The sequence below is a fragment of the Carettochelys insculpta genome, chromosome 5 (assembly GCF_033958435.1).
Source record: "Carettochelys insculpta isolate YL-2023 chromosome 5, ASM3395843v1, whole genome shotgun sequence".
Classification (NCBI taxonomy): domain Eukaryota; kingdom Metazoa; phylum Chordata; order Testudines; family Carettochelyidae; genus Carettochelys; species Carettochelys insculpta.
The window spans coordinates 72,556,762-72,572,395 of NC_134141.1; the positions used below are offsets into that span (position 1 = coordinate 72,556,762).

At 44.1% G+C, this 15,634-nt stretch overlaps 1 long non-coding RNA gene across 1 annotated transcript in view; it reads right to left on the reverse strand.

Moving 5' to 3' along the window:
• The window catches only part of LOC142013642 (uncharacterized), a 72,098-nt gene extending 60,722 nt beyond the window's left edge, over positions 1 to 11,376 (reverse strand). The window contains exon 1 of the long non-coding RNA XR_012645742.1: positions 11,273 to 11,376. This is a non-coding gene — a long non-coding RNA (uncharacterized LOC142013642). The remainder of the gene's footprint in view (positions 1 to 11,272) is intronic.
• Between the last annotated feature and the right edge of the window lie 4,258 nt (positions 11,377 to 15,634).

A 15,634-nucleotide genomic window follows, 5' to 3' on the forward strand; every position in this document is an offset into this window, starting at 1 on the left:
GCTTTTTAATTAGGATGTAATCTATCTGGTTATGATGTTGTCCATCGGGGCTGTGCCAGGTCCAACATCGTGATGGTTTATGGGCTGCCAGTGTGTTTTCTACTACTAAGTTATTGTAGCCAGCAAATTCCAATAATCGGAAGCCTCAGTCATTAGTCAGTTCATTACAGGAGGGCCCAATGAGATTCTGCCAGTTGTTTATGGCATACGTGCCTATTTTGTCATTCCAGTCACCTTGTACAATTACAATTTTTTTTCAGGATTGCATCTATGATATTCTGAAGTTGACTGTAGAAACTTTCCATGTAATCATCATAGTCAGTAGTCAGTGCATACACTTGAATGACGGTAATGTTGAATGGTGAAGCTTTCAGGCGTATGGACACGATCCTGCTAGATGTCGGGCAGCAAGCTAGAACTGAGTCCTTGATGTCTTTATGTATTAGGAAACCTACCCCATTAAGGTGTTTATCTTCTTCTCCACTGTAATAGAACAAATGGCCTTCGTCTGTTCTGAGCTCCCCAAAATTTTTCCATCTTACTTCGCAGAGTCCAAGGATATGCCAGGTGTAGTTTTTCATTTTGTAGGTTAGTTCTTTAAGTTTACCTGTCTGATTTAGTGATCTTACATTCCATATGCCTATGGTTAGATATTTTCTTGTGCGCAAGGTTTTTGGTTCACCAGTAGTTGACTTAACACAACCATCCTGATGGACGACAGAATGCGCGGTCCTTGTTAACCCGGGCGACGACTGATCCAGTATGGAGTTAGATATGTTAGTTGTCATGGGGCATGTCTTGGGCAGATTTCAAACCTGGCAGAGCCCATCCCTCTCCAGGCGGCCAGAGCCCCGTTAGCCTGCCTCCTTACGGAGGCAGTTGCCAGTCTGCACCACTAGGAGGTGGGGTTGACTTGTTATGGACATGGGTCATCAGCAGGCTACAACTTTTTGCTTTTCACCCTCCCACGGTGGGAAGAGCTAGCTAATCCTGACACTGCTGGCTGCAGTGCCAAGCATGCACCACACCTTGCAGACTTCCATTGTGGCCTTTGCTAAATCTCTCAACCTCCGTTCTGCCCTCTGAGAAATAGGGATAATAATGCTTACTACCTAGAGACTCTGATACTTGGCATAATGGACGGTTCAAATAGGAGGGGAAGACCCCACAGGGAATGGGTAGGTGATAGAGTAGAACGTGGTGCAGAACTACTCTACAGAAACGAAGCCACTTCTCACTGGACAGGGAAAGATGGAAGGAAATAGTGAGAGAGGCACCCAGGTGCTGAGCCCACAGTTGTTGATGACGACGACCTCAGAGATGGGTAGTGAGGTGGGCAAACTGAGTACTGTAAAAATCCATAAAGTTGCAATATTTAAGTGTCTACAGATGCAGGGGGGTTAAGCACTCCTGGACATTTTTATCATCTCTCTATCTCAAGAATTCTAAATCTTTATCAGCAGAAAGCAGGAGGGAAAATTTCCTTAAAGCAGCAGTTCTCAACATTTTTGATACCCAGAACTACCTTGCTACCTTCCTAAGCTCTACAAGAGAGCTCAGGGACTGGCACAGGTCCATGGACAGGCTGTTGATAAACACTGCAATAGAGAACTCAGAGAAGTGGAATAGGAGATGTTCAGGCTTTTTAGGTCAATCAAAGCCAAGTGTTTGAACACAAATCACATCTCAAGTAGTCAGGTTTCACTTTTATAGAATCTGCATGAAGTAGGGTAAACTTGAACTTCCCAGGAACTAACCACCAGGTCCGTGCCCACTATGAGAAAACTTTCTGCTGTTAAACTTATTCTCCCAGTCACACACCCCTAACAAGACTCTAACTTGTAAGTCTCTTTAACACAACCATCTACTGAGCCCTCATATACACTCAAGCTAGCAAACAGCCCTTCTAAGTACTCCTCCCAGGCTGCCAAACCCTCTGGCACACCACCTTCATTCAACATCCAGCATCTGGTTACAGAGGATGGCAGATTTTAAAGTGGGGTGTGTGTGTGTGCACGCAGCCCATAGAGCTTTGGTGAAAGCATAGGGATAATAAAGTGGCTATGTTGGGTCCAACCCCATCTCCTTCTCTCTGGCATGTATTCTTAATGTACTTATACTTCTAAAGGGTTACCTGATATCACAGGTATCAGAGAGGTAGCCACGTTAGTCTGTATCTTCGAGAACAACAAGAAGTCCTGATATCACAGTGGCCCCTATTGCCCTTAGAATAGTGGTGGGCAACAGGTGGCTCGCCAGCCACATGGGGCCCATCAGAGCTCTATGTGTAGTCTACGAGACATTTTGCTTACTGTAGCTCATGCGCAGAGTTGCCAGATTCTGCTGGTTTGTATCCAGTGTTCTTCCTACCCCTATTACTAAAGTGACACACACTAAAGCAAAGGCATGTGAAATGAGGTGCGCACTGATTGTGCGCAGCATTGACTGTAAGAACCGTGTGCTCCCTCTGCATCCAGTCAAAGCAGTGCTATGATTCAACCGGCATACTCCACAAATTCTAGATGTGTAGCAAAACTACCCTCTTCTGGAAAATCATCTTGCTTATGACAATGTTCAGCCCACTGAAATGAAGGAGGGCCACTCTTGCAGCTGGCTCACTAGCCTAGGTTGCCCACTGCTGCGTTCGAAACTATGAACCCTCTTAACCATGTACAAACTGATGCCACTGTTCCCAGCTAGTAAAACCTCCCAGAAGACACCTACATCCTGTTTCCCTGGAGCAAAGTTTTGCTACCCCTTGTCCTCCTCTCACCCATGCACTTCAAAGCACTGGCCCTCTGAGGTGAGGGTAGGGGAAATGGGTGTAGTGTCTCCTACCTCTTCATCGAAATATCTAACAGGGTTAAATAAATCTTAACTGCGACTTATTCAATTTGGCCAGGTAGAGCCTGATCCAATGCCCATTAAAATCAATAAAATCCTTCCTGTTGGTGTCAGGGGGTGTTGTAACAGGCGCTTAGCTACATTTAATTTAATGTGCTTGATTCAGGATTCCTTCTTTTAATTCTCTTGTTATATGTGAAACATTTGATAGGGCCATGAGACCTGTTTCACACATGGAAATAGATGAGATCTTGAAAGGGGATGACTTGGGAAAAATGAAGCATTTACCTTGTTTTACTGAAGGTGAATTGGCAGTCACATATGCTAACATTTTCTAACAAAAAAAGGGTTATTGCTGATGTGATGCTGCTACCTGCTGGACAGTCTGCATAACACAGGGATGTCATTACACAGCACAGTGTGTACGGCAATAAAGAAGCTAGCTTAGCTGACCAGAACAAGGCAAACAGAAGGGCTTGATCCTGAGGGGTGCTGAGCACTTGTAACTGTTGTTAATTGAAATATAAAGGAGACTGTAAACCCCAGGGACCCATGCAGCTTTCATGCCATTGGAAATGAAGAATGCCGTAAAAGTCAACAAAAATGCCAGCCTCAATTAAAGCAAGTCCAGAGAAGCCACTGCAAATTTTTGAGACATTTTCAGTTGTGGTGCCACCAGCAACCTTACCTCTGCCTATTTTTCAGTGTGTACATTACAATGACAAAAGGAAATTGCTCATTAGAACAAGATCTGATCTAAATTTTGGCTCATCTCTCCAATTAAATCAAAGCTACATTTATTTTTTGGAGATTTGAAAATGGGAGATTTGGGACAGGGGAAATGGTTAGCCCCCTTCCCTGATCCATGGCTGGGAGCTCACAAAAATATTTGTTGAGCTCTATCAGCATGGTTGACACTGTCCTGCCATATAACAGAGCCAGCCAGTTCCAAAGAGGTTGCAGTTGAATTCAGATACCAACAGTCTGGCTTCTCCTCTCCTACACAGGGTTTATCTGACAGTGCTTGCTTGTTCATTACCCTGCCTCTGTGTGGCCATTTTCTCTGATGTCCAATGGTGGTAGAACACCACCAGTCTGATCTGGCAGTGTTTTCCACTCACTTTGCAGCACATGATTACACAAGGTGCATGGCAGCGTGCAGTGATGTCTCCAGAATGCTGCACGTTGCACCTACCAGGAACCACATTTCCATGCTTTAAGCATCCCATCTAATCTTCTCTGCCAGGCCACTCCAAACCTGAATAAATTTCAATAGTAGGCCTAGTGGTTGCCACCTGCTGCTAATAGGGAGAGCCATGGAACTCACAGGCTGTGGAAAGACAGGCAACGGCACAAAAGGAGAGGAAGAGATGGTATTGAAGCTAAAGCGCTGGACTGGTCTCAGAAGATCTTAGCCAAGTCACATGAGGACAGATTTTTAGAAAATTTTAGCATGCTACACAGCTTCCCTTCAGGCACCTAAATGAAATAGCTAGATTTTTCCAAAACTGCTTGGCAACTCCACCTATTCTCAACAGGAACCGCTCTAGTGAGGAGCGCTTCTGAAATTCTAGCCACCACGTGGACATGGGTGAATGGGGTGTGAGCTCTTTTGGGGCCGGGGGGGCGGGGACTATCTAGCCTAAGTTATACAGTCCTGTCTACATAGCATCTGAGCACCTACAATCTTTAATGATGGCCAGGTGGGAGGGAGAGTGACTGCTTCTGCTCCCAGTGCCCTGTGTGGTAGGGCATTGCTATTATCCCCATTTCACAGATGCTGACTGAGGCAAAATGAGAGTAAGGGGCAGATTTATAAAAGGTGTTTGATCAATGACTGAAACTTTTGAAAATTCCAGTAAGCCATTCCAGGAACGTTAGGTGCCTGAATCTCTCTGAAAACCTGGTCCTAAACAATTAGTCCCAGGTCACATGGGAAGCTAGTGACACAGCAGAGAACCCGCGATCTAGGCTAGTGCCATAACAAGTGGACAATCCCTCCCTGCTTAAGGAAAAAAAAAAAATCTAACCTCAGTAATGGAAGTGGAGAACCAGAAAATGTCACCTTCTCTGTTTCTACAGCTAAGTTCCCCACTGGTAAATTGTGATAACTCTTTCCTACTGCAGGTACTTGGGGAGAAGGGGTGTCATTGATGTGAGCGTGATGCAGGCAGGAGTATTTAAGTAGCTATTGGTAGGTAGGGGGAGTGAGGGGAAGGCCATCCATTTGAATTTCTGAATGCTTCTCCAATCAAGAAAAAACAACAATTATGGATTTACTCATTGCTAGTCACAATAGCACCATTTGATGCTCACATAACAATGGGAAATGTAACCTGCTATTTGGCTAATAAGCCATGTAACATAATACAAAGGAACTGCACTTCTTTTCTTCTAGAAAAGACCGTCTGAGCTCTGTATGCTGCCTGTATATAAACAGCCATAGAAACAGCAGGGCTTTGCCTATAAGCCACGTTCCAAACTGAGATCTCAAACATTAATTTCCTTTAACTGTAAAATCCCTACTGCATGTTAAATAAAAAGTATTTCCAAAGCCTGCTAGTGTGGGTGCCCTGTGGACTTGCTGATGTTCATTGAATACTAATAATTTGCTGAAAACATATGTTTATCACAGTAGTTGTAGCGTGTCACTGAATATACTACCAGGATGCTCCCTGCTAATTTCTCCTCCCCTACAAAGGCCTGTGTTTAAATTACCCTTCTGATAAAGAAGAGGATGGGACACAGCTTCTTGCTGTGACTGACAATTCTGTGCCTGGCACCGGGGAGAAGGAAGTTAGAGCACAGAGGCAACAGAAGCCAAACATATTGCTGCTTTGGACCATCTTCCCCATGTTGGTGTGGGGAATGAGGAGCCCAAGTCAGACCCTGGCATCAGCAAGCCATCATGCTGCACAGCTATGGGGGGGGGCAGGGTATTAACTGGTATTTTAAGTTACAGTAACCCCCCGAGATACACGCATTCAAAATGACTGCATCTTATGTGGGGGGGGCAGGGAGACCCCACAGCCAGAAGCCCCCGTTAGCAAGGGGATTCCTGTACCCCCCCACACCCCTCCCTGGCAACAGCACTGAGGGGAAGACCTGGCTGTGCCGGACTTCCTCCCGTCTCGCCTCTTCAGCCAGCAGCTTTTTAACATGGGGATCCCTGGTAAGAAGGGGATACCGTGCTCAGAGAGGCATCTGCGATCTCCCCAAAGGGGGATCGCATCTGCCCCCCCCCACCCTGTAGCGGTAGCTGCTGCAGCTGAGCTGCTCACAGCCAGCGGCGATTTAAATCCAGGATCCCCTTTAACAAGGGAATCCCTGCCTGCCCCTTCCCGCCCCCCAGCAGCAGCACCCCAGGGCAGAGCTGGTGGAGCAAATTGCTCCTCCAGCTCTCTTCCCCCTTCACAGGGGGATCCCCCGCTTCCGGCTGCTGCGGCAGCTGCTGGTGTTGAGCTGGCGCCCCACCCCCTCGACTTGCGTGAATTTCAAGTTACTCCAGGTTTTTCAGGAATGTAACTCTTGAGCAAATCAAGGGTCTACTGTACACACCTTATTCTTTTATGCACCAGGTCCTACCAATTAGAACGGACTAACAATGATTTAACCATCATATGCTAAATATATCTATAAATTATACTCATTTATTTCAAAACAATACAGTCAATATGAATGTGCACTAAATAGTCATTAAATATCTATTTTCAGTTATCTACAGAGTCATAGGCAGCATTACTTATAACTCTCAGACATTTGAGAACTAGCCATTAGCATTAATTATGTCACATGCAGGACTTTGGGGATTTAATCAGTTGAAAGCAGCATCCCCCTTTATTTATTAGTTCCAGCATTTACTTCTAAGGAAGTACATGTTATATACAATAACTTCTCAGCAGTGCCATGCTTTGGTTACAAAAACCTGTCTCCCCCAAACTGTATGTTTATAGAAAGAAAAGAAGAGAGAAAGAATAAAAAAAAAACCCACAGAAATGGGGGGAGGAATAGCTCAGTGGTTCGAGCATTGGTCTGCTAAACTCAGGGCTCTGAGCTCAGCCCTTGAGGGTGTCATTCAGGGATCTGGGTTTATTTTAAAAAAAGGATGGTGCTTGGTCCTGCCAAGAGGGCAGGGGACTAGACTTGATGACCTCTCAAGGTCCATTCCAGCTCTATGAGAGGTGTAGCTCCATTTTTTATGGAACTAATTGCAGCAAACCTAAGATTCTCCCATAAACTGCAAAAAAAAAAAAGTTACATTGCTACCAAGTGGAAAAGGGTAATCAAGAAAGTAAACTTGAAGGACTGAAGGAGTGTTCTTATTTCCATAATACCTCCACTCTTCATATTGTTCTTATCCACCCCTCTGAAGAGTTCATTATTAAGTTACCTCATGCTGCTGCACATGTAAACATATTTTATGTTATTCAATGATAGAATCCAGAGCTGGGCCAGATCTCATTAAAACATCAGGTCCAACATCTCCCAATGCAGGCTTGTTCCCCCTGCACAGATCTGTTTCCCTGTCAAGTCTGCTTTGTTCAACTCTGCCTGCTTTCCCCCTGAGGAGACCAAGGAGAGGTTTCTATGCTTAGCTGCCACTGCCCACACCTCAAACGAGCACCGATCTCTTGGTAGTGCCGCTCATGCTTCCCATGGATGGGAAGCTCCCACTGCCTGTGGGCTTTTTTAGAATGGGGAGTGAGACCATCATAACCTCTTCTGACCAGGCAGCCCCAGCTACCCTCCCCTCACAGAGGATTCTTGGTGTGCACCATGTGATAGGGCCAGCATACCCTCCCGCGCCCCTTCTCACTGGCTGGCACCAGCCTCTCTTCATTCTTAGCGATCCTATTTACTGCAGATTTCCTTGTCAGCCCCCCTTAGCATAGCTTGTTATGCTGCTAAGTGATTAATATTACTAATAACAAAACCAAAGAGGCTGGAACAATTTGTATGTGGGGGCTGCGAGCCATCAAATCATGAATTCATTTATAACAGAAACCACTTCAAACCTGGGGGTGCACCTGCAACCTGGTTCCAGCACATATATAGACAGACATCCAGGGGTTTAGCTGTCCCAGAGCAGATTTTATGCCTGCCTTACAAATATACTTTGTTTCTGCCACTAGAGGATGTGAGAGACACTACAACTGATACCTCAAATTGTAATTATTTTTGATACTAGCCTGGAGGACTTTGCACTGCAATGAGTTACTTACAACTGCTCTACAGTTCTGTGAAAAGGGGGGAAAAGGTACCCAAGTGAAATTTTGTCATCAGCAAGACTGGAATTTTAGTCAGGGGTTCTTTTCACAGTAGAGATGCTATTATTCTAATACCATGACTTCACATTCATGTCTCTTCCAAGAAATCAGGCTTCAGGGCTGGCCAGGTGGGAGGGAGAATGACTGCTCCTGAACTTGGAGTCCAAGTGACTAACACAGATCCACTGACAGTTAAGGCACTGAGTATGTAGGTAATGTTCTTCCTCTTTAGCAACTAGCGAGTCCCCAAGGCACTCCTGAGAAGTAACAGGCATTATTTTACAGATGGGGAAACTGAAGCAACTTACCAAAGGTCACCAAGGTCATAAATGTTGGAGCCAAAATTAGAATTCAGTACAGCTACCAGCACACACACACGCACGCACGCACGCACACACCCCCAAACAGGCTATAAAAATCTCCAGAGGGGTTGAAGAAAACAGTTACTCACCTCTTTGTAACAGTTGTTCCTTGAAATGTGTTACTCATATCCTTTCTAATTAGGTATGAGTGTACCACATACACAGTCATGGGAAATTATTTCCCCTAGCATTGACCATCCAGTCAGCTGTGGAGCCTCCTGGAGTGGTGCCTCCCCAGTTCTTTCTTGCCAGCCACTTAAACAGATGGGAAGGCAGGAGGGTCTGGAATGGACATGAAGAAAAAAATGTTGTTCTCCGAGATGTTGCTCAAGTGCTTGTTCATGTCGATTCCAGTTAACCAACTCCCAAGTCCTACCCGGAATTGAGGCCAGGGTGATGGAACAATAGAACGGAGCTCTGCTCTGCTGAAAACTAAGTTATCACTAGCTTGCTGGGTAATGGCATAGTGAGCATGTAAGTGTGCAATGAACTACAGAAGTACTAGCGGTGCACTTGCAAAAGCAGGCCACCGCAGTGCCAATAACCATCGCAGGTGGTAAGAAGGAACTGAGGAAGTACAGGTTTGGAAGGATCGTGTATGTACTGAGCACCATGGAGGCGCTCCCCCAGGGGGCTTCACAGCCAATCCAATGCACTCTGCTAAAGTAAAAGCTTTCCAACAAGTGCATGCCTAACTAGAATCGACATGAAGCTGCACTCATAAAAAGAAAATATTTACCAGAGTTTGGCTCTGGATAGATCCACTGGAAATTAAGCCTTGGTTACAATGTAAGGGTTACCCCAGTCAGAATCCTTTGCTCGCTCAAAAAATCCTTAACCCAACTGTGGTGATACTTTAAACCTGAGTTGGCTGGTCCAACAAGCAGCATAGAGGAAGGCTTCAGTCAGTACAACGCATCAGCAGCTAACACCACTCTGTGCTATGCCCAGACTGTTGGAGTAGGACACTCACTCAACAAAGCTACTGGCTTAACAAGGATACATCGGCAGGTCTGCTAAAGCTTTAGCAACTTACCAGGAGAACCTACTTTCCTATATACACACACCAAACACCTCTTTAAAATATATGACTTTTCACAAACTCTCTCAAAAGCATCATGGAATAAAGCTACCAATTATGTATATATTTCAGGGTTTGCCCATTTGGGATCATTGGCAAATCTTATTGCTTCCTCTAACAAGCTGCGTGACTTTCTGTCTTTGATATATAGCCATAAGCAGTCTTGTCAGGTTTTATTTCCCTACAGAGGGGTGAAATTTTGGCCACTGTGACATTAAAGGCAAAATTCCATTGGAGTCAAGATTTCTGCCATTATACAAATATCACAGTCAACAAAAACTAATGGCATGTTTGCTCATACAGTGCTGCAGAGGTGCAGCTGCAGTGGCACAAACGAAGCTCTCCTGCCAATACAGTGCTGTTCACACAGGCACTTATGTCAGTGTAAATTATGTCACTCTGAGGAGGTCAGGGGGGAGTAGCTTACTCACACCTCTCAGTGATTTACGTTATGACAACATAAGCAGTGGTGCAGCCATAGCCAAAACTGAAAACTAAATTAAGTCGCAAGGTTATGACTTTGCTTGTTTCCCACACAAACGGATCAAATATGGGTGCCTGATTTTCAGAGTTATTTTTGTCACTTCTGACACTTGCACAATTCTCAACCACATATCTGCAGTCCACATATGCTGAGCATCATAAGACCATGCGTGGGTGTGAATACCTTCTAAGGACCCAGTCAAACAAAGCACTTGCTCAGTGTCATGCCCAGAAGGACAAATCCAACTGCATTTCAAAAGTGGTGAGGCTTCATTCAGTGGACAATGGGACTTGTGTTCCCAAGTCACTTAGGGTTTATCTATGTACAAAAAATGGCATTGTTTCAGCTATACTGGCAGTTAAAGAACTGTTGGCCCCTAGTGCAAATTAAAAGTGTACCATTATAAAGATGCATGTTAATTGTACAGCTTATTCCCATACAGAAAAGGGAATAAGATATACCTATTTAAGACTTGCCAATCTAATTGGGTCTACACTACAGGAGTTGTGCTGGTATAACTATTTTGTTTAAAAAAAAACCCACACACAACAACTCTCTCTCTCTCTCTCTCTCTCTCTCACTCACACACACACACACCAGCTTTGTTATACTTATACAACAACTATGGGTAGATCAATCGCTAATCCCAGTCTCACCCATGCTGTACTAGGATTGCCAGTTTTGTCCCTATATCTTTCCAGGAAATGTATGTTTTAGATTCCTACCACCATGTGACTTTTTTAAAAGCTACCTCTCTTTGATGATTATTGTTTGGCCATGATTTTTTCTGTTTTGGGGAATTATTGGGTAAATAGAAAAGTTCTCTGAGAGCCTCTTTGACTTGAATTGCTGCAACTAGCTACAGGAGGACCCTTGGTTTAACTGCAGCATGTGAGGGTTGCCTAGATGTGAGTTTCAATGGGCTACATATATCACCCTGTCAGTAGTAGTGTGAAAAAAATCACAGGATGTACTCAGAGAAAACGGTCACTGACTTCAGTAGGGCCCAAAGCACAGAGTAACTGAACATCTAGATCTGTGCAGGACTGGTGTCATAAGTTAAATACAAACAAATACACACACCAAACTTAGAATATTTTGTCCTCTCTTACACCCTCACTTACTAACCTCACTGTATATTTTTATTAGTTCTTATACCTGTGGCTTTTGTAAGGAAACAAGGGAAACCTCGAATAAACTTTTAATTGTCAAAGACAAGAGATTTTGCACTTACCAGTCTCATTTAGAGTGACTTACTACAAATGCCTCAATTCCAGCCAGGATGTCCATGATAGACCAAGAACAGAAATTGCAGTAGCCTACCCTTGCACTTAGCAGACTCCTTTTTGTGAGAGATGCATAATCATATCACTGCTCAAACTAATCTCAAGGATAACTAGGCCTTACATCAGGGCTTAATTTAGCCTTCTGTGCCTAGACTTCACAGCCGTCTGTGATAGAGACTCCTGAGCCAGATGGCTATAAATGGCAAATATCCTTATGGTGACCCTTGGCTAGCATGAGATGGACCCACCCCAGCCACAACAATGCCAGTAAGTTAAGCTCATAGAAAAGCAGCCTAGATTTGTTACAGTCTAATGTAGCACTGTGAAGCTGATACCAAATAATCACACTACTCTGTGGATCAAACAGGGTCTTTTCACCACTCTTCCACAATAGAGCCTTCTTTGAACAAGGTCTAACAGGGGACCTCACACTTTGTCAGTCTGACATCTACTCCACTGTTACAATTCCTATGAAAGTCCAAACCTTCCTCTGCCCAGCTTACACATTCAGTATCATGATATTAACTTCACAGATCAAGAACTCTTATGCTTCCTATTCCAGAGCAAGCAGAGACCAGGTTAAATTTAACAAGTGACTAATACCCAAAGCTTCCTTTTAATCTCAGTTTGCTTTTCCTTCTGAAGAAATAACCCCACCCAGGGCTGGAATGGTCTGCTAGCTACTGGGTTAAGGACAGCCATCTGCAGAGCATCTGTTCAGCTGAAGGGTTTTTTTTAACCCAATCACTACCAGGTGTTCACAGGAGTTTATGTCTCACAGCTTCCCCGTGAGACATCCTGAATAATAAAACAACTCAGATCATGACTACAAACATTAACTATGCCTGACACACTGTATATAATGCAAACTGTCACTGTCATTTGGAAATATAAACTGGGATCTTTGCCATGCTTGTGGGTGGCAAACATCAGGAGTGACTCATATCCAAACTGCAATACTGCATTTCTTGGCAACTGTATTTGTGTCATAATCTTCACACCCTATACATCCAGGGTTAATATTTCAGTTACTTCCTTACTGAAAACTGACACCAGAGATTCTGAGGCTCCTTATGCAATAAATTGTTAGTTACAGACTTTGTGTCTGTTGAACTCTACTCACTGTTTTATCCAATTACTCTAATGGAAAAATATTATGAAGTACCCAGTCAGGGCTCTAAGTGCTTTGATCATGGATTACAGCCACACAAAAATAAATGCAATGCCACTATAAAACCAGAAAAAAAAAAAAAACTAAAAACACAGCCCACACACAAATCTCAGCCCTCAGTGCACTAGAAGCAAGAGCCTAGAAAGAGAAATATGCTGTGCAGTGTACCCCACAGACCAACAGAATCACGTTGCTTCTGACTGAGGGAGAAGGAATAAATGCAAAAATGCAAGGCACCTGGAACAGACTGTCCTCTTTCAAACTGAAGGGGAGGGGGAGGTCCCTCCAGAGTCTCATATAGTTCCACTGACTGTGCTGTGTGGAAAGTGAGCTAGTCTCTCAAACTAGACTAGTCCAAATCCATGGGGCCCCCCAAGATTAACAGGAGTACTTGGCACAGCAACTGTTTTGAAAAGCTAGGTCTCCATCAAGGAGCCTAAATTAGATCTGGCTTTCCAAAGTGCTCAGCACCCAGTGCTGTCAGCCCTTTAGAAAAATCTAGCCCCAACTGTCTGTGCTGAACACCTGACAGTCTGGCCCTTAAGGGAAACGGAAAATGCCTACCAGTATTACAGCAGCTCTACCCAATAATGCATAGATATATTAGGACATCTGTGGAACAGTTGTTTTTAATGGCTAGGAGTAAAATTTTTCAGAGAATCTACGTAACTTGGGAGTGTAAGTCCTGTTAAAAGTCACAGACTCTGGAAAAGTGACTCTCTGGGGCTTAGAAGAACCAGCAGCTCTGCTGCCTTCATTTGCAGTTTTCAGGGGCAAAACCAAATCCAAACTTTGAGCCTTATCTACAGCAATGCACCCGCATTATTACTGGGCTATATTTGCTAGTTTTACTCCTTACATCAGTGGTGCCCAATAAGAATTCAAAGATCAACACACTTGTGGTTGTTACCCTTCCAGACTCACCAGCGCCCCACCCCCACTCTAAATAAATGCTCTGCCCTAGAGCCGACCCCCCCTATTCTAAATCAATGCCAGCAACTCACCAGAACTGCCAGGGACACTGCCACCTCCGGGGCTGGGACAGAATGTAGGTTTGAAAGGATTCTTCTCCTTCGTGTTTATGTTTGGCCAGGACTGTTGCTATTTCTGGGGTTTACTGAGTTAACAGAAAGTTAACTGAAAGCCTCTTTGATTAGACTTGTAGCAGCTGGCTACAGATCCTTCAGTCCACCAGGATTTTGACTCAGCTGCCACATGTGTCTCCTGGCTACCAGAGGTGTACCAATGGGATGCATTTGTTATCAGCTGACTGTTCAATTAGGAATCAATTAAATGTCAAAAGCTGAAATTATTATTTTAAAAAGTGAGCAGTGATTTTGTTTTCCTTTCCCTTATATCACACCAATACAATATCAGTTACAGCCACCTTCTCTGTCCTCCCCAAGTGCCTCTTCACCCCATACCAAAGCTCTCTGTGTGTTGAAGATGGGTCACATTGTGGAACATTTATTCTGATGGGGAGCAGTAACACAAGTATTAAATTAAAATTGGCATAATTAAAGTGGGATGGGGAGTGAAAGTCAGGAAGACAGTGGTACAAACACACATGTAAAATGTGAGGAAATAGAATATGTAAAATGTTATGAAGTCCTGCTGTAAACACATATTGCATTACAAATCATTGTGTGTGCAATGTTCTTGAAACAGGGGTTACAAAAAGTATGGTTTGACATTATTTTTTAAGGACCATCTTGTATTCAAACACTTTGCAGCTCTTGAATTATTGTTTGGTTTTTTTTTTTGAATTCAAGAAAAGTTTCTTCTTGCTATTTTAGTTGCTAATCCCTGCCCTAGCTCTGATGGTTTAGGAGGAGTTCTTGAACAAATGGACTCACAGAAGCAGACATACACACACACTCTAAAATATATAGATGGATGTGCACAAGTGTTTGCAGGACTGGGACCATATTCAGTGAACTGCATTGGCATAGTAGAGGTTGGACCACAGGACTTTGATTTAGGATTTCTTTTGCATCACTGACTCAATGGCTGTGTCTACACTAGCCTCAAACTTCAAAATGGCCATGCAAATGGCCATTTTGAAGTTTACTAATAAAGCACTGAAATACATATTCAGCGCTTCATTAGCATGCGGGCGGCTGTGGCAATTCGAAATTGACGTGGCTCGCCAGCGCGCGGCTCGTCCACACCGGGCTCCTTTTCGAAAGGACCCCGCCTACTTCGAAGTCCCCTTATTCCTATGAGCAGAAGGGAATAAAGGGACTTCGAAGTAGGCGGGGTCCTTTCGAAAAGGAGCCCCGTCGGATGAGCCGCACGGTGGCGAGCCACGTCAATTTTGAAGCGCCGCAGCCGCCTGCGTGCTAATGAAGCGCTGAATATGCATTTCGGCACTTCATTAGTAAACTTCGAAATGGCCATTTGCATGGCCATTTTGAAGTTTGGGGCTAGTGTAGACACGCCCACTGTGTGACTTTGAGGAAGACCACTAGTTTCTTTGTATCTCAGTTTCCCCATCTGTAAAAGTAGGATACAACTCTTTGAGAGCCTCAGAAGGAACACTCCCTAGCAGCACAAGGCATTTATAATTTGTTAATTAGGAAGAATGTGGAATTTATAGTCATCCCAAGCAGAGCTTAAACTCCTGTGCTGTTCGCTTCATTTCACATTTCAAGGCCTAAGCTCAGAGCTTTTCTGAACTGTACAGAAAGGATGGAAAAAACCCAACACCGGCAAAAATCCCAAGCTATTCTACAGATCTATCAGAAAAAGTTTTGTGTATCCCATTGAAGTACCTGGGCCTACTCCCAGGCATAAAGTTAAAATTGGGTAACATTTCCAAAAGTGTCTACGTGACTTAGGAGCCTAAGCTCTATTAATTTTGAAAGTCATTGACGTAAATAGGGCCCGAGAGCCAAAGTGTGTAAGTCACTTCTGCAACTGGGACTGAGACGCCCAAGTCATCTAGGTGCTTTTGAAAACATGATTCTGTTTCATTGTGGGAATTCAGGGAATCCCATAATGCTAACTGTGGAACTTGGGTGTGTGTGCACCCCAGTTAATTTTAACTTCTGGGATGAGAGACATGACCAACAGCAGGATCTCGGTTAAGTCAGCTATACAGGTTTGCAGCTGTTTCCCTGTAGAGGAGTGTTTCTCT